The following is a 24,943-nucleotide window of genomic DNA, read 5'->3' on the forward strand; positions in this document are numbered from 1 at the left end:
GCAAAGGTATGGGCACAACTTCTAATATCTTAACACTTTCTTTACTATTTGACGCAGCCCATGAAGCGAATCATCCACTCTACCTGTGCTATATTGATTATAGCTTGGCTTTCGACTATGTCGACAGAAACCTTCTGTGGGAAAAGTTACACAAGCTGAACATTCCCCCACTGCTTTTAAATCAATGAATTCTCCTACATAGCGAGACATGGGTGCAAGTTAGGCTGGGCACCGGCGATCATCTTTCAAGAAAGATTCCAACTTACACAGGAGTAACACAGGGCTGTGTACTTGTCCCATTACTTTTTAATCTTTTTATGGGAGACCTATCCACACTGTTGAACGATTGCAATTCGCATGCCCCAAAGCTAGGGGTCTCACAGATTTCAAACTTATTCTATGCAGACGACTTGTTACTCATCAACCGGACCACGGTCGGCCTCCAGCGGCTGTTTGATATTACCTCAAGATACTCCGCTGCTAATAGACTTACCATCAACCGTGAAAAATCAAAAGTTATGTGTATCAATCTTTCCAAAAAAGAAAGCTTCATGAAACTGGCTTTTGTCATCCAGAAAGCTAGAAAAGGTTTGCGAATATCCATATTTGGGGGTCATCATAGACCGCAAGGGGAATTTCACGCCGCAACGCAAAGCCATAAAAAGGAGAGGATTAACCGCTGCAGCGGCACTCAGAAACTTAAAAAACACAGTTTCTGGCCCAAGCTTACTTCCACTTATAAAGGTAATACAGGCAAAGCTAATCCCAGCCATCACTTATGGCAGTGAAGCCATGAGAGGGAGGGACGCTCCTCTATTAGACAGAACAGTGGCAAAAGCACTTGGCATGATCTTTGGCCTTCCAAGGTATTCATCGCCTGCCCAAATGAGACTAGAGTTCGGGTTACAAAAAGAAGAGCTGGCACGCAAGGGAGCCTATATAAAAACCGGGAACAAATTAAGCAGGGGAGACCCGAATTATACCCTCCTGTGGAAGGAACTTCAAAATAAAGAAACATGCCCGGCAAGGAGGTACTTGGAGGCAGCCATTGAGGACCTTGGCTTACAGCAACTCTGGGTACTCCCAGTCTCCACAGTAGCCTTTAAAAAGGTGGTCAACAAGACAGTTCGGAAGGAATCATTGCTGCAGGACAAAGCCACCCTAACAAAGCGGGCCCATGGCTGGCTTACAGTTCAATCGTACATCACGCCCTCGCCCCAATCCTATTTGCAGATAGGTTTTATTAAAAAAATAAAAGAGAAATTCTTGAAATTTCGCCTAGGGCTACTTCCATCAGCGGCCCATCTACCTCCATGGCTACGGCCACACTTACCAACAATATGCCGACTTTGCGAGAATGGCAAGGAAAACATAGCCCATTTGATCACTACCTGTACCCAGCTCACCCAAGATCGACGCGTCTTCCTGCGTCCACTTTTTAATTTCAGCAAGATACGGACCTGCAGGCAAGCAGTACTTGCCTGCTTTAAAGGGGATGACATCCAACTGAGCTGCCGCATGGTAAAATTTCTTGAAACAGCTGAGGCCCGCTTCAAAACTTTGAAGGAACCAAACAAATCGAGTAGTACCGTAAACGGTCCGACGGATGAGTTCAACGGTACCCCAGAAGACTCACCTCTAGAGTGACACCTTTGACTTTCCCTTACACTGACTAGTATTGAGCACACAATAGGGACATCCCGAATTGTTATTATAATTTAACTATTTTTCTCTGTACTTTGGCCATTTGTATCTCCCCTTGGCTGGCAGTGAAGAAGAATCTAGTTCTTAAATTGTTTTTAAGATACTTAGACCGTTCGACAAGATGTTAAGCTTCCTTTAAATGTGTTGCTGCTATTTCACCTCGTATTCTTGTTTCTCGTGTTTTATGGACGGAACTTTTGGTTTACCATGTTTAAATCTGATCTACGTTTTATAAATTGAATTTCCTTTCTTCAATATTGTAAAGGTTTTAAATAACCATGCATAATTAAGTAACTGATAACTATTCTGAAGTAGTACAGGCGAATGATCCGCCCTCCAATGACCATTTCTCCCAACTTACCAACCTTTCTACTAATATCAGTGAGAGTCAACTTGGTCTCCCCATCACTTGCATGAATAAGTTTGCAGTCTTGGCAGATATGCCCGATGCCCCTGGGGTAGATTTGCAGCAATCAATGCCCATAACCTCAAGTGAGACTAGTGAAGAGACAAATCCATCACCACATGACATATTTCAGCTTGTCAGCTCTCTAAGGTCAGAGATAGGAGTCATCTGAAATAGGATCGAAAAGCTTATCTTCAAAGTCAGACTCCTCTCCCTAAAGGCCATACCCCAGAACGCAAGCAGCCTGCACACCCCTGCAAGAACAATGCCCACTGACCCCCGAAACCATTTACCCTCTAACAAAGAAAGCGGCCCAATGAGAAACAGACCTTCTCTGACCACCTCAGCAACACCTATGCAGGCTTTAATAACTGCAAATCCGAAACAGGCTGATAATCCTAAAGCCAATCACCAGAATCAAGTCCCCCCCACGCACCTATAAAAATTCAGTAGACCATTTAGTTTATCTTCAGCTAATTGTCTGTATGTAAAAGAAAAGAGGTGCTCCTCAGCAATTCCCCGCTTAACAGACGCAAAAAGTCTTCATGGTCAACGTCCCCAAATTGGATTTAGCAGGTGACTTTGAAAATGAAGACTCTTTAATTAATAAATCAATACACTGGATTGGTCACGTTAGAGGTTGTCGTTCAGTCATACGAGAAGATATCATCAAGGCTCGGAGATGCACGACCCTTGCTCAATCTTTAGACTACATTGAGCTTACCCTGGTTAAGACTGATCTGGCTGATAATCTCCTAGCATTGGAGTGTCGTACATGCCCCCCAGGCCTCTCAGCCATACAGTTCAGGTGAGCTCCCATTACACCAGTAGCCAGGTTACATGACAAGCATTCAGTGAGGGCCCCAAGTGGAGGGACTTCACTAGAAGCAATCGATTGATTACCAAGCAAATTATAACCACTTCAGGTACTGCCTATTATAACACTATTGGAACAAGGTTTATCTAGTTGTTTGTCACACTCTAGGGTTGTGTTCGCAGGAGATTTTAATTGTACCTTTGAGCCTTTGAGCACAGAAGACATGTTTGGGGTTGAAGAAGACGACAGAAGATGGTCTCTCCCCCCACTAAGTTTATCCCCTGTCAAAAGATGGTCGCAGATAGCTACCCAACCTAATGCACTTACCCTGGAATTTAGCTTAAGGACAGCGAATGGTAGAACCAAATCAGATGCCCAGGGGGCCAACACTTACAATAGATCCAGCTGCCCTTCTCACATTGACTATGTCTTATTAGATGTGAGACTATGGGGAAATGTCATCGATATGGTAGTAGGCAATGCAATGGACAGTGACCATAATCCCCTCTGTGTGACCATGAAGATTCCATGGGCCACCTCATGTCCCCCGTCGAGTACGCATGCGCCATTGCTGGCTAATGAGGTGGTCCCTTCAAATTGTAGAAGGTTTCTCAAATGGCCATAGGTTGCTGCACAAGATCTAAAATTAGATGGAATCAGGCAAGTCCTAAGTAAGAACATTCTAGAGTTACAGGATGCGACGACAAGCTCTGACTGGCTTACAAATGTCCCTAGAATTTACTCAAGCACAATCAAACAGATTAGTGTATATTTTCAAACGACTACCAAACACAATAAACCTGGCGCACGACCAAAGAGTAGGCAGACATGGTTTTCATGATATTTTGCGAGAAAATAATTTATAGACTGCTAGAAATAAATGGATGCCTACTCCAGGGTAGGTACTCCCTTCTTGGTTAACAATGAGACACACTCTAGCATGCCTCATGCTTGGGTTTCTTACACACCCGCTTACATACGAAAAGAGAGCATAGCAAGTCTATCATACACAGCACTTGTAAATTGTTTACACTTACAAAAATGTATAGTAAATGCAGTGACAATTGTGTTCCAACACTAAGGAGGAGATTCTCACACATTTTGTGCTGGGTTAGCATCTCAAAAGTGACGCAAACCAGCACAATCTTTTTTTCCTGATTCACTTTCGAGTGCAAAACCTGTTTTGTGCTGGAAAGTACCCAAATGTAACCGAAAGCAGCGCAAAATGCTGTGTTGCATTACTTTGCATCAAGGGGGTGTTATATGGGTGGTACATGAGCATTCCCGTGCAAACCACTTTTTGATGCTAAACCCCATCTACTAACAGTTGTTGACAGGATTTAGCACCAAGAATTAACGCCTCTAAAAAGCAGACATTAAAAGGAGAAATGTTTTAATTTCTCCTTTCTTTTCTGACTTTGCATATGTGCTGCACTGTACAGCACACATACAAAGTAGGAAAAGGTTTTTCACTTGTCTATCCATATTATATTTCACAGGAAGGGGTACCCTTCCTGTACAAAACCTGTGGAAGACTCAGGCTCGCACCCTATCACTATGGCTCTAAGTTGTGCGCCTGGCACATAGCAGCTGAAATTAGCACCAGCACTAGGGAGAGGCGAGGAGAAAGCCATATCTCTGTGATTATGGTGCTTTCCTGCTCACTCCCTGTCTCACAATTCAGTGCAGCACCGTATTTTTGGCTGCTGTGCTATGTTTTGTTTTTTTTGCTGAGTTTTATATAGCGCAAACTAGACCAGAACCGAATCAGGTATCAGAGCGCTTTAGATATCACCAGTTATGTTACATGAGGACACACAATCATTTTAGGCATGGGAGATGAAGTGATTTGCCCAGAATCACAGGAGGTTTTGGCGTCATTACCGAGACTCGAACCCAGATCCCCAGGTCCGAGGTCGAGCGCCCTAGCCGTTAGGAGAATCTGGGCTTAAGGGGCTTATTTAAGAGCTCCCTGTGCCATTAGAGCATCCCTTTTTGTGATGCTCTGGTGGCGCAGATTACTAAATCATATCTATGAGGCCACGCAAAGCCACTATGTGTGGCTTTGTATGGCCTCATAGATATGGAGTAAGACAAGTCAGCGCAAGGAGGTGTGTTGCCTTACTCCATGCTCAGGAGGCATTCCATGCAACACCCATGGATTTTTATGCTGCTCCAGATGTACAGGATCATGTAAACCTGGGAAAGCGCCAAATCCTTACGCCTCTGGAGGGGGGGGCATAATGATGAGAAATGTCTTTATTTGTCCTCGTTTTATCCTCTTCCTATATGTGCTGCATTCTGCAGAACACGTAGAAAGAGAAAAATGTCTCTTAAGGTTGTTTCTGTACAGAAAGGTGCCCCTTTCTGCACAAAAACAATCCTGCCCACCACACAAGCACTCCAGCACCATGGTGCAAGGGTGCATGCATTGGCGCTAGGCAGCCGAAATGGGCCAGTGAAGGGAAAAAGACTGGACTCAAGCAACTGGTGGACACCCCCACCCACTACGCCGGACACACGCTGGACCCCGTCTTCTCATCCAGCAAGCACGTCTCCTTCAGCCACGCCACCGGACTCCACTGGACAGACCACAGCTGCGTCCACTTTAGCTTCAGTAGAAATGCGACCCACCACCAACCACAACGGGTCCCCCGCCGCAGCTGGAGCAAGATCACCACCGAGCAGCTCACCGCCTCCCTCAGCCAGAACACTCCCACCAGCACAACGGACCCCAACGTAGCAGCCAGCAACCTCACCAAGTGGCTGACCGCCTGCGCCAACGATCTCGCACCACTGAGGAACCCTCCCAGCAGACCCGGCAGCAAGAAAACCCCCTGGTTCACCAACGAACTCAAGGAATCCAAGAAGAACTGCCGCACCCTCGAGAAAGCCTGGCGGCGTGACCACACCACAGAAAACTGGACCGCCCTCAAGCACGCCACCCGCAAACACCATCAACTGATCCGCGCCACCAAGAAGACGGCACTCAAAGAATGACTGGACAACAACGCCCACGACAGTAAGGAACTCTTCAACATCGTCAAAGAGTTCTCCAACCCCAGCGCCGGAACCAACGACATCACCCCCACGCAAGACCTCTGCGACTCCCTCGCCTCGTTCTTCCACCGCAAGATCGCCGACATACACAACAGCTTCGACTCACAGACCACGCACCCTACCACCGAACCAACACCCGCCACCACCACCCTCTGCAACTGGACCCCGATCAGCACCGAAGACACCACCCACACGATGAACTCCATCCACTCAGGATCTCCAACCGACCCGTGCCCACACCACGTCTTCAACAAAGCCGCCGCCATTGTCGCACCCCATCTCCGAGACACCATCAACTCCTCCTTCCACACCGCCACCTTCCCGGAGAGCTGGAAGCACGCCGAGCTGACCGCCCTCCTGAAGAAACCAACGGCGGACCCCACCGACCTCAAGAACTACCGTCCCATCTCGCTCCTTCCTTTTCCGGCCAAAGTCATCGAGAAGACCATCAACAAACAGCTTGCCGCCTTCCTCGAGACGAACGGATCCCTCGACCACTCGCAGTCCGGATTTCGGGCCAACCACAGCACCGAGACCGCCCTGATCGCTGCCACCGACGACATCAGAACCCTGATCGACAACGGGGAAACAGCGGCCCTCATCCTCCTGGACCTCTCCGCAGCGTTCGACACGGCCTGCCACCGCACCCTAGTGAAGCGCTTCAGCAACATCGGAATCCGAGAGAAAGCACTGGAGTGGATCATCTCGTTCCTCACCGGAAGAACCCAGAGAGTCCGCCTCCCTCCGTTCAGATCCGAGGTCACCGAAGTCATCTGCGGCGTACCACAAGGATCTTCTCTCAGCCCGACCCTCTTCAACGCCTACATGAGCCCCCTCGCAGCCATCGCACGCCAACACCACCTCAACATCATCTCCTACGCCAACGACACCCAGCTGATCCTCTCCCTCACCAACGATCCCACCACCGCCAGAGCCAACCTACACGAAGGGATGAAAGACATCGCCGACTGGATGAGGAACAGCCGCCTTAAACTGAACTCAGACAAGACGGAAGTCCTCATCCTGGGATCATCACCCTCCGCCTGGGACGACTCCTGGTGGCCCCCAGCCCTGGGCAACGCCCCCAAACCAACGGACCATGCACGCAACCTGGGCTTCATCCTGGACTCCTCCCTGTCAATGAGCAGACAAGTCAACGCCGTTTCTTCCTCGTGCTTCAAAACCCTGCGCATGCTCCGCAAGATCTTCAGATGGATCCCCACTGAAACCAGGAAGACGTCACCCAGGCACTCGTCACCAGCCGACTGGACTACGGGAACGCCCTCTACGCCGGAACCACAGCCAAACTCCAGAGAAGACTCCAACGCATCCAAAACGCCTCCGCACGACACATCCTGGACATCCCCCGACACAGCCACATCACCGGACACCTGACTGAACTGCACTGGCTCCCCGTCAGCAAGAGAATCACATTCAGACTCCTCACCCACACACACAAGGCTCTACACGACCTGGGCCCCAAGTACCTCAACGACCGCATGACCTTCTACACGCCCACCCGCCAGCTACGATCGACCAACCACGCCCTCGCCACCGTACCACGCATCCGCAGAGCCACCGCCGGAGGAAGATTCTTCTCCTACCTGGCAGCCAAGACCTGGAACTCCCTCCCCATTCACCTTCGACGTACCGAAGACCATAACTCCTTCAGGAAGCAACTCAAGACCTGGCTGTTCGAGCAGTGACACACCCCTCTCCCCCAGCGCCTTGAGACCCTCCCGGGTGAGTAGCGCGCTATATAAATGTCGTGATTGATTGATTGATTGATTGATTGATTGAGAAAGGACAGGAATACACCCTATTGCATAAGTACTGTGCATTCCTGCCCTTTCACTTTGGCCTTGAGCAGTTTAGCAAGATGACTTGCTGCGCTGCTCTATGCCAAATCCCCGTAAATAAGGGCCAAATGACCATTGAAGCAATTGTGTTTGCCTTGGATGTTTTGGTTCGCTTTACAGTTTCAAAAGAGTATTCAATATGCTAATTTCTTGAATCAGGACACAGAATATTTAAAGAGTGTTTAAATTGCTGCTACGTTTGATTTATTACAGGTTTCAGTTTGACTGCAGTTCTCTTTCTATTTTTGTCAATTCTATTGCCGTGTTTGAGGGTCTAAAAGAACGGTTTAGCATTGATGAATGGTGTATGGCATCTAGCGAGAAAATAGGACGCTATTTTTTCTTGCCATGTTTGAAAATATCAAGCAGCACGTGATCTTCCTCATTTGGGAATGTTTATTTTCACCGTTGTATACTTTTATTATAAACCTTTTCATAAGTGACATGCATGCTTCTTTTATGTCTTACATGTGTAGTAGACTGATGTATGTGGGGAGAGACGTTTGGGGTGTCTTTTTCCAATAGAATCTCGACACCATGCCGACACCAATATTCATCTTAGACCCTTTAAATAATAATATACAGCCAGAGTTTAAACGTCCACTTCCATTCATCAGTCTGATATCTTACTGTTAATTAAGACCCTATGGCCCTATTATGAATCGGGGACAGCTGATTGCCAGCATTTCCAATAGTATCCCGAATCTCTGCATTGAATTCAAACTATTAAAGGCAAACCCCTCGGAATTGGGAATAACTATGCAGACCCAGAATTACCAGATGGAATTCGGCAGGGTATTACTTATACTCCTCTGGGTAGGTGGTAAATGCATGCAGAATCTCTGTTTGGGATAATGTCATCTGGCCAGGGGTAGAATTACAGGCTCCCATGTGCCTTGGCTGAGGATCAAGTGTGGGCCGAGAATTGTGTTGGGACTGCAAAGCAGCTCTTCCCTAGAGTGAGTTTACCGGCTACATGTTCCAGCAGGTAAAATTGGATCAATTGTTTCCTTGCCTGGTAAATCCGGTTGTGGAATCGTTTGGCCACTGACAATAGTGTGGGGAGGAATTACACAGGGTCTATATCATCAAAGGGATTTTACAAGTATCGATTATTTAGATACTTAAGTTAATAACCAAAATTGAAAACCAAATTATATTTTTTTCTCTAATGCAGTGCTCTGCCTCAGTTACACACAATGTTTCAGGGAGCCCATGAATGAGTATGCAGATGCATGTTATGGGTGCTCAAGAGCTAACCTGACATCCTACAGAGAGTATCCTATGCCTACAGCAATACACGATTCAGCACCGTTGTGCACTTATGGAACATAAGTGTCAAGTTGAACCTGTAAGTCATGTGGCGAAAAATAGCAAAAAATGAGTGTCAGACTCTGTAGAGAGAAGTCTGAATCTTGATGTGAGTTAGGGCTGAGATCTTGAACTGGCAAACCCGATGAATCCTCAAAAGAAAACATCTTTCAAGAAGGATAGCTTTGGCCCACCTGTGGTAGTATGATCTGTGCAGTAAGCAGTAGGTCAAGTCATACTTTATTCGGCTGCGTTGGGAAACTAAAAGGTGCAAACAGTACATAGAAACGGATAATATATGATCAAAACAGACAAAACAATGAGGGCAAGCAGCACCATGTTGTGATTTTAAATAGTTATATGTACACTCAATAAACAGCAGCATACATACATTTCTTCACACTCAGGGGGATACGTACAAGGAAGTGGAGGAGACAGGCGTTAGCCTTCCTGGCTTAACGCCTCCCTACTCCACTTCTGAAACACAAGCCTGCCCCATATTTACAAGAATGTGGTGCAGCCATGCGTTTTCCCCTGCGATGGCGCTGAATTTAGCAACTTAGCGCCAACGCAGGCACCCTTGAATCAGAGTGCAAGGGTGTCTGCGTGCAGGGGAAGATTGTTTATGTGTAGGAAGGTGCCCCTTCCTGCACAATCCTAGAAATGCCATTCTGTCACTTTCATGTGTGCTGCTTCATGCAGGACACATGAAAGTGACAAAATAGCGTTTTTAAAAAAGTTTATTTATGTACAGGAAGGAACACCTTCCTGTACATAAACAAACCATGGCATTTTGCTTTTTCCATCTGTACTGCACAAGGCAGCATAAATGCAAAAAGAAAAAAGAGGAGAAATAATGCATTTCTCATTTCGCCATCTTAAGACCAGTTTTTTATAAGCATGGGCGGAAAATCCGTTCCGCTCGGGGATTTTGCGGATTTTCGGTAAATTAGCAATCCGCGAGATTTGCGAATATCCCGCAAAATCCGCGAGCGGAACGGATTGGGTCAAAAGTTCAAGCTGACTTTTGTAACTCTTTTAGAATGGCGCCGGCAAGCTGCCAGAGCCATTCTAAAATAGTTACAAAAGTCAGCTTCAACAGGAAGCTCTAATAGATAAAGTAAATTAGGTGCTAGAGTTGAAGGTCAAATACAGTTACACAATCATTAATCACCCCAAACTTGGGGTGATTAATGATTGTGTAACTTAATTTGACCTTCAACTCGAGCACCTGCTTTACTTTATCTATTAGAGCTTCCTGTTGAAGCTCTTTGTAGCTATTTTAGAATGGCGCTGGCAGCTTGCCGGCGCCATTCTAAGTGGGGCTGAGGGCAGAAGGGCACAAAAGTGGGACAGAGGGCAGAAGGGGATAAAAAATGAGTGGGGCAGAGGGCAGAAGGGCACAGATCGAGTGGTACAGAGGGCAGAAGGGCATGAAAAACGAGAGGGTGGCAGTGATTAACCAGGCAAAAAAAAACGCGAATACGCAAAGCGCCCCGCGAACACCCGCGAACACGCACAGTGCCCCGCGAACACCCGCGAACACGCAAAAATAAAAAAATCCGCAAATTCGCACAAATTCACGAATTTTGCGGATTGCGAATTCGCAAATATGCAAATTCGTGGATCGCGAATTCGCAAAATTCGCCCATGCTTAGTTTTTTACCTGTTCTAAATGTTGGCGCTGCCTCCTGTGTACACCACCCTTGTACATCTCCACCACAACGTCAATATAGGTGACGTTGTGATGGCAATAGGGGCCTGTACATATACCCCTGAGTATCTCTTTCGAGTCCATAGACAACATTTGATGAAATTAAGCACAGTTTGACACCACTCACTTACTAGTTGCTGTACAATGGCAAAAGCAACCATAAAAGACCTAGAGGCAGATTTACAAGCCCCTTGCGCTGCCAGTACGTCACTTTTTGTGACGCACTGGCAGCGCATTTACCTGCATTTCCCTGCCCCATGTTTAAAAGGACAGGAAAGGCCACCCTGCGTGGCTTTTCCTGTCCTTGTAAATATGGCTCCTTTACACGCATCACTTTGTGTGAAAGGGGTGTTTGCTGTAGGTGTTCCCACGCAACACCCATGGAATGAGGCACATTTCCAGATTTATGAGGATTGGTAAACCTGGAAATGCGTCAGTATGCTACCGCCATCCTAGGGGTGGCGTAGCGAGGCGCAACGAGGGGAAATGTTTTCATTTCTCCAGGTATTTTCCTCTTTCAATGCGTGCTGCATTCTACAGCATGTATTGAAAGAGCATAATGCCTTTAGTGATTGTTTTGTGCAGGAAGATGCCCCTTCCTGAACTAAAAGAATCTCTCGATGATGCAGGCATACTTGCACCATGCCTGCGCCAGTGCATGGCAGCTGTTTGTGCGCCAGCACTGGGGAGAGAACAAGAATGTGACATATCATTGTAAATATGTTGCAATCCTGTGCTCTGAAAGTGCTGCATCTTGGCGCAGCCAAAGGGCTTGTAGTGCCGCGCTGCGACACTTTCTTGTAGATCTGCCAGTATTAAAACGACTTAATATAATATAAAACTTCTTAATATAGTAATAAGAAAAGCATCTCCTGTGTGTGTGTGACTCTACGATAAAGAATAAAGTGCAATGTGCTGTGTTTAGATCTACCATCAGATGAACATGTAAGGAGGGACAAATACCACAAACCTTGACTGGGAAACACAACTAAAAAATGGACAAGATTAAAATGTAATCTTGTTAGAAGAAACCTATTCCTTTCATTTAGGTTGCAATGGACATAGGCCTCCAGAGTGGGGCTCACAATCAAGCTCCATTCAGAGTGAGCCCAGATCCCTCACCTTTTTAAACTCAATTCTTTAACCAGATCGTTTGCTTTGTGGCGAGCTCTCAGGATATAAATAAAGTTCTGGGACTCCTAACTCAGTAATGGAATATTTTTTATATATATAGTTTTATTAAAATTATTGTAGGTTATGTATCTCATAGACATGTAAACATTGGAGCAGTTGCTCTCAGGCATATGGCCTCCAACAAGGTAATATATTAAGGTTCTCCAAAAACCCCCATCTCATGACAGTAATCACACATGACGTTTAAACATAATATTCTCAGGGGCATCACCCTGTCCTGCCTATTTCTCATTCCCCCATTTTCTCTTACCTCTTGTTGGTATCTAGTGAGTGGGCATATCCCACTTGGTGGCCCCATCCCACTTGGTGGCCCCAGGCATCTTTTCACACCAGGCGCGCAGGACAAGTTGGAGATGGGCCCGGTCATGCAAGTCAACATCCATCTCTCCAGGAGTCCTTTAGCCACCATTTTGCCATCCCTGTACTCCCTACTGGGGGCCTAGCACCCTGGGGCTCCCTGAGGTCAAACAAAGCAAACACAAGGAGATGATGGACAGAACGTTGAAACTTTTCAGACTCTTACCCCCAGTCACAGATCTGGGTTGAATCCATCATCATTCTAGACCCAGCTATATGTAAATCAGTCTTGACCCTGTGCCTCATGAGAACAGTCCAGTCTGAACTGCCAAGCCAGGTCTTACCTGGAACGGAAACAAGCATCCTGGGAACGGTTTTGGGGTAACATCCCTCATCAGCGATGCTAGCTTGAATCCAGTGGCAAAGTGAGCAAAAGACCCACATCTGGGTATACCCTTCCAACTTAGGGCGAACAAAGCAAACAAAAGAAGATGATGGCCAGAACACTGAAACTTTCAGACACTCACCCCCAGTCACAGATCTGGGTTGAATCCATTATCAATCTTTAGATCACTGGCCACCCTAGTTCAGACCCAGCTATATGTAAATCAGTCCTGACCCTGTGCCTCATGGGAACAGTCCAGCCCCAAATGCCAAGCCAGCTCTTCTCTGGAGTGAAAACAAGCCTCCGGGGACCAATTTCAGGGTAATACCCCTCATCAGCCAGGCTAGCTAGAATCCAGTGGCAAAGTGAGCACGGGACCCGTGTCTGGGAATACCCTGTCAAACTAGGGTGAACAAAGTACACACAAGGAGATGATGGCGGAGCGCTGAAACTTTTCAGACTCTCATCCCCATTCACAGATCTGAGTTGAATTCATCATCAATCTTTAGCTCACTTCACCATCCTAGTTCTGACCCAGCTATCAGCAAATCAGTCTTGTACCTCATGGGAACAGTCCAGTCAGACCTGCCAAACCAGGTCTTTCCTGGACCGGAATCAAGCGTCCTGGGACTGGTTTTGGGGTAACACCCCTCATCAGCGAAGCTAGCTTGAATACAGTGGCAAAGTGAGCAAGGGACCCACGTCTGGGAACCCCCTTCCAACTTAGGGAGAACAAAGCAAAAAAAAGAAGATGATGACCAGAACACTGAAACTTTTCATACACTCACCCCCAGTCACAGATCTGGGTTAAATCCATCTTCAATCTTTAGATCACTGGCCACCCAAGTTCAGACTCAGCTATATTCAAATCAGTCTTGACCCAGTGCCTCATGGGAACAGTCCAGCCTCAACTGCAAGTCAGCTCTTCTCTGGACCCGAAACAAACATCCTGGGACGGTTTCGGGGTAACACCCCTCATCAGCCAGGCAAGCTTGAATCCAGTGGTAAAGTGAGCAAGGGACCCACGTCTGGGCATAGACTACCAACTTAGGGTGAACAAAGCACACACAAGGAGATGATGGATATGTTCTCAAACTTTTCAGACACTCACCTCCAACATTATAAGTGACACATGGAGCAAATGGGTTTGCTTAATTTAAACCGCACATCACAGAGTTAAGCGAATTGTAATGTAAGCAAAAGTAAGCCGGCACCAAACAGGAAGAAGAAGCACTAGTCGGCTCCACGCTGAGCATACGAAATGCACATACGAGTGCAACCTTGGATTTATCAAGATTTGGGAGGACTACACGTTCTATAGGATGGATCTGCATCCTAAGATTGAATGGTGACTTTGGAAGAGGACAAGCTTTTATTTGTTGGGGCCACAACTATCATATTAATGAGTGAGAATAGAAACTTCAAAACCTCACATCAAGCGTCATTTTTCGCGAATATCTTTTTGGGGTACTGTATCCATCCATCCAAGAAGAGTGCATATATAAGAGAATATTGATACAACTACAAACGCTTGGAATAACGAACAAACAGCCTTGAAAAAGCCTTGCGGGCGGAACGCGCGTCGGCTGCTGTCTTTCCTCTTATGAACTGTGTATATTAAAACCAGATCTCAACCTAGGAAGATTTGTTTGGATTCTCCTTTGAGACTTTTTGGATTTAGAACATACAGGACGCTGAGACTTCATTGACTGCTTTAGAAAAATATTTACATTACTTGATTTTGAAATAATAATATGGTGTGCTCAGGTGTTGTACATACACTCACCTCCAACAAGGCTGCCCACACCCTCAAGTCGTCCTACACTTTTATGTCCCATTTGGCATGTTTCATATGTACCTCCTCTGCCACTGCCATTTCAGACATGTCCCTAAGTCAGTCACACTTCCTCTGGGGCTCTGCCAACAAACAGTTTATAGCTATGCGCTGATTTTTGGAGTATGGGGAAACTACGTATGTTGCGGGTTGGCGTATGGAATGATTTGCCTCTGAGGCACAGTCCAGCTTAGTGATGTGATGATGGTGGGCGTGGTAATTTAAAGCATGGCTACTACTGGCTGATGTGCCTGATGCGGGATAAGAAGAGCAAAGCGACGGGCAGGGCAAAGACGGTCATGTATTTGGTGGGAACCGCAGGCACGCACAAAGATAAAGTAGTCTCCACCCACCCTATGGTTTAGTTGCTGCGAGAGGGTGGGCTGAAGGTAGAGTCTGCAGCAACTTCTGGGCGCATGTGTAGCCTCTTGATCGGAGCTGGGCCGCTTGCGTGTGAACTTTTCTCCTGTTCTGTCGGCATTTTGGTGTCTTTTTATAAAGCATGAAAGGCCTAGCAAGTGCATGACTTTGCTGCTGAACAGAGAACTGGATTAGAACTGCAAAGATTTACAGTAAGCATCACGCCCCCTTATTCCCTTGCTCCCAATGATGAAGCAGTGGGAGAGCACTATAAGAACCATGTGTCACTTTTAGGAGCAGCTGAAGCCTCCCTTTCTGACCCCAGGCCCTGGATGACTTACTGACTGCGATCTCGCCAACAGTGCATAACTTGCACTGTGGCAGCTTGGACTCCAGGAGAGGTGTGAATTTCAATGTGAAGGCAGGTGAGGAATTCCTTTATCACCATAGCTGCCAAGGTTTCGGATGGCTTATGTGTGACATTTTCATGGCTTCAGTGTACTTATGTGTGACATTCAGTGCCAAATGTGTAACACTTAGAGTTTCACTTTCTCACAAATTAAACTAACCAATAAAGTCACGGGGACGGATATATTAGGAATTACATTCTTTAGAGCTATGAGGAGCTTTAAAAAGATCTTGAAACTGCTGCAGAGCACCTGAAGTGAAAGGTCACTATTGATCTCAAGTCTTGTTTGTTTTGTATAGCTAGGTGTACTTTGAATGCAGGGATTTGTATGCATATACTGAATAACTGTATTAGAGGGAGGCGGAGCTTGCCGGCGCCGAAAATGATCACCTAGCAGGGAGGCTCCACAAATCTCACTGACTATCCTTAATTTATACTGCATGTGTGTGGGACACCTCCTTCGGTACTTCACTACACTTTAGGGTGGAGGCGATCTAACACCCACTGATGCTGCCCGACTGCGCTGAGACTCGAGCTTTCCGGTGATCTGCTGGAGGTGACGCCGTGTGTTGGCTGGGCTGCTAATCCCCAATCTCCTCTTGTTGTCTGGCTGGCTGGAAGTGCACCCACCCCAGGTCACTGCACCAGAGTGTGTGACTTGGATCCATGGATAGAGTGCAGCCCCTGTGATGCAGCAGACGATTGCGGGGTCTGTGGGGGACGTTCCGACCTGAAGTGAGGAGCGGAGTAGTGGAGCGTCTGCCCGAAAGGTCGTGCTGATCCGAGCGATACTGGCGGGGGGTGTGGCAGAGTCTCTCAGCATTGAAGCCTAAAATACCCCTGTACCCCAAATCCCAAACCTAGCCCTGAACCCTAAAAATACCCCTGAACCCCAAAACCAAAACCTAGCCCTGAACCCTTAAAATACCCCTGTACCCCAAAACCCAGACCTACCGCTGAACCCTAAAAATACCCATATACCCCAAAACCCAAACCTAGCCCTGAACCCTAAAAATACCCCTGTGTCCCAAAACCCATACCTATCCCTAAACCCTAAAACTACCCCTGTATCCCATAACCCAAAACTATATCTGAACCCTTAAAATACCCAAACACCCCAAAACATATACCTCAGTACCCCAAAACATACACCCCTATACCCATACTTACCTTATCCAAACCTTTAAAAAAAACATGCTTTTACCATTCATGCATTGACAACGAATTTCGTTGAAAATGTATGCGTGGTAAAAGATATAAAATGTAATACCATTGCAGAGTCATACTTTCGTAATGAAAGTATGAGGAGTGATGGTATGCGGAAAGAAAGTTGCGGAATAATGGGTGTTTACCCTCCCCCGGTAAGTGTATTGGTGGCAAGGCGGCCCACATCTCCAGCAACATACTCAAATGTTTTCAACACCCACTTGAAAAATGCACAGGTCTCTCTCATTGATGGCCATCACGACATACACTTTTAGACACACCTCCCGCCACAAGTTCTAGAATTGCGAACTTTAGAGCTAGCGAGCTACGTTCGAATCTTGGCATCAGCTCAACATCCTGTGATTCCAGGCAAATCGCGTTGTCTCCCCGTGCCTACCACAAATGAATGTGTTCTTCTGTAATGTAAATGGAGCTCATGCCATGTTGTCGAGTTTATGCTATATAATATTGCAAGGAAAAATAAAGAAGGGAAACTCGAGTTCACACACTACTGAACGCGTACTCTTAAGTGCATCAGCAGTGGACTGTGAATCGGAGCGTTTCATAGGCCTGTCACAGATAGGAAATGCTATCAAAACAAAATCCTACAAAACAATATACTACTGGCCGACAGCAATTCATACCTGGACAACGTCGGGACGGGCTGCTAGTAGGCAATATAGTGACTGATCCTATTAGCATTACCCGAGGCACGAGACAAGGCTGCCCATTATCGCCCCTGCTTCAGACTTTAGTTGCAGAGATCCTAGCCTGTGCACTACGGAAATACTATCAGAATCAGGGTATATGCTTCCCGCATTATAAAACATAGTATCCACATATGCCAAAGGGAAGTGATGCTCTTTGGAGATCTCTCTGGGCTGCATGTCAATTGGTCGAAGTCCATTATCTTTCCTCTTACTTCGAACACCCCCCAATTTGAAATGGAATACCCTCTTCTCTGGTCCACAGAGGCTGTACGATATTTGGGCATTAAGGTGCACACGGACTCCAACATTGTATTCAGGGAGAATTATGGGATGGCTTTGCGCAAGCTAGAAGATGACATTGAGAATTGGATAAAGCTACCGCTTTCCCTTCTTGGTAGAATATCCATTATGAAAATGGTTGTGCTCCCACGTCTTCTGTTTTTATTTAATAATATACCCATGGTTCTCCCGAGCATCTTCTTTGACCGCCTTACGTCTCTCATGTTTAGCTAAAAAAAAAAGAACCGTATAAGAGAAAACTACTATGTCCAGCATGCAAAGTGTTTAGAGTTAAAAAGGCAAAATCCAGTTACAATTCACAAGAGGCACACAACAGGCAGCAGCTCAGGACAGGATACAGTCCTTGGTGTCATGTGACATGACACTGTGAGTCACCCTCTGACACACATGTTGGCTCATTTATAACTTCCAGTCTCCCACCCCCCACCCCTACACACACACACACAATAAGAAGATCCAGCAAGGCCTGGCCCAAATGCTGCTCAGTCTGCTGATTCACCCCCCCCCCACACTTTGGATTATATTCTTTGTTATTACGGCATCAGTTCCCAGATATGTCCTCTCGTACTGGCCACTTACCTTGAGGGTTGCCTGGCTGTTTTTTTACTGACATGAACAGTATTTTACTTGATTTGGTCAATACAAAAATTGTAAAAAGCACATACAGCCATTAGCTTTTCCCCTAATCAGTACATACTTTACAAGCATTAATAAGCAGAAAGTAGTATGGCTTGGAGTTAGCAAGTTAGCGATCAGTGGCTAATTAGAGTAAAGAAAGATAGAAAGGTCATCGTAAACCCTATAAAGACTATTCTTTTTAACTTTCCATGGCATGCTTGAGCCTTAAAACTATATAAACAAATGGCAGGTATTTCTTTTGAAATAGCGGCAACCCCACGTATGAGTGGGACATGCTGGAGGTGTCAGAGGGGTCTCAGCACTGCTTGTTTCCCACACTGCACACCTGTGGCCTTCGCTCTCAAAAGTAAAATAAAAGAGGTGTTACGTAGCAAGGGAGTTCCAAGATGTTAGGATGTCTATATATGAGCTGAGGGGTTTTTCTGAAATCAGTAGGTGCTACAGGCCAAAACACTGGGTTCAACTTGGGTTTCTTGAACTACATTACATGAGCTATGCCAGTGTTTCAGTGCTTGAGCAGCTGTGACACTGATACAGAGCATAGCAGTACTTCTTTTACCGCGCTATGTGTGAAGTTGAGGTGCATTTACAGACTTGTTTACAATATGTGCATTTGTAGAGTTTTGTGTAGTGTGTGAAGCAGATTTGTTCAAAGAGTGTGATTGCAGTTATTTTATTAAACTAGGCCTTAGGGCTTGAAATCTTGTTGGTGCCCTCATCCAGTTTGGTCCTCTCCCCTTCAAATCTATCTTTGCAATCCCTGCATTTTCTGCGCAAATACCTATCATGCCTAAACACAAACCCCATCGTTGTTGCCTTCAGAGATGTCGCAGGTGTCGAAACACATGCTTCTCATGTATTTGGGCATGTTCCCTCTGCTTGGACATGTTCCATAATACTTGAAAGTGCATCTCCCTGTACCTGATCCATCTGTCTTTACATTATTCAATTGATTGGACATGCTCTGATTCACTAGATATGTTCTCTTGGTTTGTAACCTTCCCCTCCCTATGCAAATGTTCCTAGGAGCTGACATTCTTGCTATGCCTATCTCTCATAAGTTTCTGCGGACATGCTCCTTGATATTTCACCCATGTCACACTATCTCTTCTCCACTAGAACACCTTCATTCTGATTTGATATGATCACCCCACTTTAACTTACATTCTCCCTTCCTCTCTTTGAAAGAGTGTGTTTTTTTTCTTGATGGGTACTCTCTTTATGCCCCCGTACCTGAGTCATTGTGCCCCCTGCACTTCAATTACCTAAAACTTTAGGATGTTTTTGAACTTTTCCCCTCAATTCTAGACCGATATTCCTTGTGCCAGAATCCCTCCAAATGTGGCCTCAGAAGTCTCCTGCTTCATTTGGGAAGCTGCTTCTCTCCATAGACAGATGTTCTATTCTCTGTGTGTATTTCATTGTGCATGTGTGTCTCTCTCGTCATGTTAAAAGTCCTTTGTGTGAAGTGTTTAATTTTGTTTCTCTATTTCTCCTAAATTTTGGAAGACTGCCTAAGGAATAGGTATAACATTCAAGAGATGACATGTTAAAAATTGAGTTTTTGGTTGGCTAAGGTATGCACCCAAGTCAGGCAGAACCCACCACTCTAGTCAGGATAAGGGAGTTACCCCATGCTCTAACCCATTGGTAGCTTGGCAGAGCAATCAGGCTAGCGCCAGGAAACTTATGGTGTCAGTGCGCTTTACAAATTCTGCTTAAGATAAGATAAGATAAGGCTTATCCCAGATTCAATGTGCAAAGCAGTTGCGCAACTCAGACACACCCGTGACACACTGCAACAGAAACTCCACACAGTAGTATGTAACAATTTCAACTACATTGTATATAAACACATTATAGCACAACCACATTATTACCAATCAGTTTCGCAACTATGCATTCATCCAAAGCATAACAGTCAGAACATTTTAATACACATTTTTAGGTTGCTTATTTCATAAAATCACTTCCACTGCACATTATGGGAAGGCCCTGCAAACAGGACACTTGTTCTACGGTCTTCAGAAGGGAAAAGAAATACCAGTTATCAACAATAACCATGTTTGGCGAAGGAACAACACCAGGCTTACAACGTTGTAGTCAACACTGTGGCGCCAACGATCCTTGAGCATACTGTTCCAGTGCCAGGTTGCTATTTCAGGTAAGCCAGCTGCCTGCCTGTACACCAGAGCACAATACGGCCAAATAAAGAAAATGGCTGCAACAGATTTGCACAGAGGCGGAAGGCGTGAGGCATTACTCCTGTAGCGAGGCATGTTGGTCCTGTGCACTGGTGCAGCAAGGGCAGGGCCCCTGCTCCAGTCACCTGCGGAGCATACTGCTCCGTCTCGTCCGGGGACTCCTCTCGGTGGAACTGGCTGGCTGGCCAGCTGTTAATGATGCCATATCTTCAACGGGTTCCATGGGTGTTGCTGGAAAGCGCTGGGATCTCCGGTCGGCTGCACTGATTGCCTTGCAATGCTAAGTACCTTTTTGTGCTGGCTTTGCTGATGAGCAGCCGCAGTTGCACTTCCAGATCTTCTCCAACCTCAGACTCTGGACACTGCAAGTGGGGGTTCAACCCAGAACTATAAGAAAGTTTAATGCTCACTCGGCTTCCAAAGAGCCAAGCAGAGGGAGGTTTCCATGATGGAAAACACAAGGAAATCTCCCTAAATAAGTAAAGCACAGGGAAGCTCTCAGTAAACCATAAGGAAATTTCTAACAAAGCTCAAGGAAAATTCTGGTAAAGCACATTGAAGACTTTGATGTCTTGATGTCCCAGAGTCTTCCAATACAGGAGGCAAGCACTCACAAGCCATTAGAGAATCTTCACAAGCAGGATACCACAGCAGGGCAAAAAGAGTCGATCCTTTTCCTCTGTCACAGACAGAAATAGCAACTGTAGGCCAACCCACCCCTCACAAAAAAAAGCTAGTGCTCCTCACACATTTCTTCAGCTTTTCTTCTCTGCAGGGTCCTCTTGTTTCGAGAAGTGATCTAAAGTCTTGGGGTTTTAGGTCCAATACTTATACCCCATTTTCTCATTGTTCTCTTTGTGGCAGGGGTCTCTGAGCCCAGTCCTGGCCTCCTTGGTCCAGCTTGTCCCCAGGAGGTGGAGACAACATTGTGAAAAGGAGACACATTTCCCATTCAGGTGCTAGTGAAACCCCTCCCACCACTCTAAATGCAGACAAAGTCTAGTCAGTCTGGATATGAGTCACCTAGGCAAGGCAGGGCACATGTCAAACTCACTTGTGTCTGTCTAGCGTAAATGCACATCCCCAGCTCCTGTCACTCCAAAAGCCAGACAGTGATTACACAAATAGGCAGGGCACACAGAATGGTTAAACAAGTAAATGCCCACTTTCTAAAAGTTAAACAACAGGGGGTGGTGATGGACAGAGTTTCTGAATTAAGCAGAATACTCTCACCCAGTCAAGAGATCAGGGCTTAATCCACACCGTTTTTTAGCTCACTGCACCATCCCAGCTCAGAACCTGGCTATATGCAAATTAGTCTGTCCCTGGCCCAGTGCATCATGGGAACAGAGCAAACCAAACTACCAAGCCAATTCTTTCACTGGGAAGGAAACAAGCTTCCGGGGACCGGTTTCTGACATTTCAGCCGTCTTCGGCCCGGCTTGCTTGAATCCTGATGGTGCAATGAGCAAGGGACTCACGTCTGAGTATACCCTTCCACGCTTATGGTGGACAAAATAATTAAACAACAGGGGGTGGTGATGGACAGAGTTTGTGAATTAGGCAGAATCCTCTCACCCAGTCAAGAGATCAGGGCTTAATCCAACACCGTTTTTTAGCTCACTGCACCATCCCAGCTCAGAACCTGGCTATATACAAATTAGTCTGTCCCTGGCCCAGTGCATCATGGGAACAGGGCAAACCAAACTACCAAGCCAATTCTTTCACTGGGAAGGAAACAAGCTTCCGGGGACCGGTTTCTGGCATTTCAGCCGTCTTCGGCCCGGCTTGCTTGAATCCTGATGGTGCAATGAGCAAGGGACTCACGTCTGAGTATACCCTTCCACGCTTCTGGTGGACAAAATAATTAAACAACAGGGGGTGGTGATGGACAGAGTTTCTGAATTAAGCAGAATACTCTCACCCAGTCAAGAGATCAGGGCTTAATTCAACACCGTTTTTTAGCTCACTGCACCATCCCAGCTCAGAACCTGGCTATATGCAAATTAGTCTGTCCCTGGCCCAGTGCATCATGGGAACAGGGCAAACCAAACTACCAAGCCAATTCTTTCACTGGGAAGGAAACAAGCTTCCGGGGACCGGTTTCTGGCATTTCAGCCGTCTTCGGCCCGGCTTGCTCGAATCCTGATGGTGCAATGAGCAAGGGACTCACGTCTGATTATACCCTTCCACGCTTATGGTGGACGAAATAATAAAACAACAGGGGGTGGTGATGGACAGAGTTTCTGAATTAAGCAGAATACTCTCACCCAGTCAAGAGATCAGGGCTTAACCCAACACCGTTTTTTAGCTCACTGCACCATCCCAGCTCAGAACCTGGCTATATGCAAATTAGTCTGTCCCTGGCCCAGTGCATCATGGGAACAGGGCAAACCAAACTACCAAGCCAATTCTTTCACTGGGAAGGAAACAAGCTTCCGGGGACCGGTTTCTGGCATTTCAGCCATCTTCGGCCCGGCTTGCTTGAATCCTGATGGTGCTATGAGCAAGGGACTCACGTCTGAGTATACCCTTCCACGCTTATGGTAGACAAAATAATTAAACAACAGGGGGTGGTGATGGACAGAGTTTCTGAATTGCACTGGGCCAGGGACAGACTAATTTGCATATAGCCGGGTTCTGAGCTGGGATGGTGCAGTGAGCTAAAAAACGGTGTTGGATCAAGCCCTGATCTCTTGACTGGGTGAGAGTATTCTGTTTAATTCAGAAACTCTGTCCATCACCACCCCCTGTTGTTTAATCACTTTCTAAAAGTGACACTTTCAAACACACAACTTAAAAACCATCTTTACTAAAAAGTTGTGTTATTAAATTCTGAGCTCAGAAAGCCTAAACTCCATTTCTCCATCTTGTCTCAAATGCAAGTTACACTGGTAAAATGTTACAAGGTAGCTGCCATGATAACCTATGGGACAGACAGCCTTTCAACAGTCAAAAATGAAATACCCAGTATTTCATATCAGGACATGTAAAACACACCAGAACATGTCCTACCTTTCACCTACACTGCACCCTGCCCAGCCCATGAAGTTACCTTGGGCCTGCCTGAGGGGTGTCTTACTTGTAAGGAAAGGTAAGGTTGGGCCTGGCAAGTGGGTAAACTTGCCAGGTCAACATGGCAGTTTAAAACTGCACACACAGACACTGTGGTGGCCTGACTGAGACCCATTTACAGGGCTACTCATGTGGGTAGCACAACCAGTGCTGCAAGCCCACTAATAGCATTTGATTTCCAGGCCCTGTCACTCTCAGTGCACTTTACTATGGACTTAACAGTAAATCAAATATGCCAATCATGGATAACTAATCATAGTCGCAATTTACATAGGGAGCACTCACACTTTGACACTGATCAGCAGTGGCAAAGCGTCCAAAGCATCTAAACCAGCAAAAACAAAATCTCCTAAACAGTCAAAAATGCAGGGTGTAGACGCAAAAGTCAAGGGGAAAAGACACCAAGGATGCCAAGTCTAACATGAAGCATTCAGCAAATGTAGAGATAGGATTCTGCATGGAAATTGGAGCTGTGAAGGATGTTCCGAGCTGATGGGGAGCATTGTACTCACCAATGAAGCATTTAGTGAGTAGAGGATCTTGTATAGAAGAGGGCGGGGCATACTGTTCAGCGGGCTCTGTGCTGGGCAATGTGCCCTGTTAATTGCTGAGTGGAGAGCTCTGAATTTAACATGTAGCATGTACTGAACAGATAGGGCTGCACTTAGTGCCAAGACGCTCCTGCTGGAGCAGCTGTTTTGCACTTTAAAAATCCCCTTCATTCATTCATCTTAGCAAAGTAGTCTTATACTGAGTATCTGGGGATGTGAGCTTTATCCTAACTAGAGCTCTGCACTATAATAAGTATGGATGGAGTTTTGTATTTAGAAGAGTGTCCTATGAGTAACAGCTCCGTACTGAGCCATGAAGGGAAAGGATTTTACCAGCCAGGCTATTCCATATTGTGCCATTGGTATCTCTCGACTTGTTTCTAGTGGAATTTGTTGTAAAATGTACCATTGGTACTCCTGTTTTTTCAAATTTTGACACCAGTTCCTTTATAGCTATGTTGTAAATGCAATGCGGCATTTGAACCTTTTTTTTGTTTATTACTGGGGGAGTTATTTCTTGCTGGGGACGGCCAACCCGAACACTCCTCTTTAACTTTGATGTGCTTGTTGTACTCGCTTCTTCAACTTGAAACCCAGCTTTTCGCCTCACCACTTTTAGGATCCACCACCCACCACTGATGCATGGGCCTGACCGCTCCTGACTAAGTCTGGAGCGTTGGGGCCCCCCACCCATGTTCTTCGCAGGGGGCCCCCTCAAGTTTCGTTACGCCATTGCATGTTTATGGTTAATATGCTGCAGGTTGTACCATATGTCTTTCTTACCCCTCACATTTTAAACATTAGAAATCTCAGACCCGCACTGATTTATCAAAATTGCTTGTGATTTTCGAATAATATTAAATGAGCACGCTACCATGCACACTTTGTTTACCAGTGTTTCCTAGGAA

Source organism: Lissotriton vulgaris, chromosome 2_1, assembly GCF_964263255.1.
Source record: "Lissotriton vulgaris chromosome 2_1, aLisVul1.2, whole genome shotgun sequence".
Lineage (NCBI taxonomy): Eukaryota > Metazoa > Chordata > Amphibia > Caudata > Salamandridae > Lissotriton > Lissotriton vulgaris.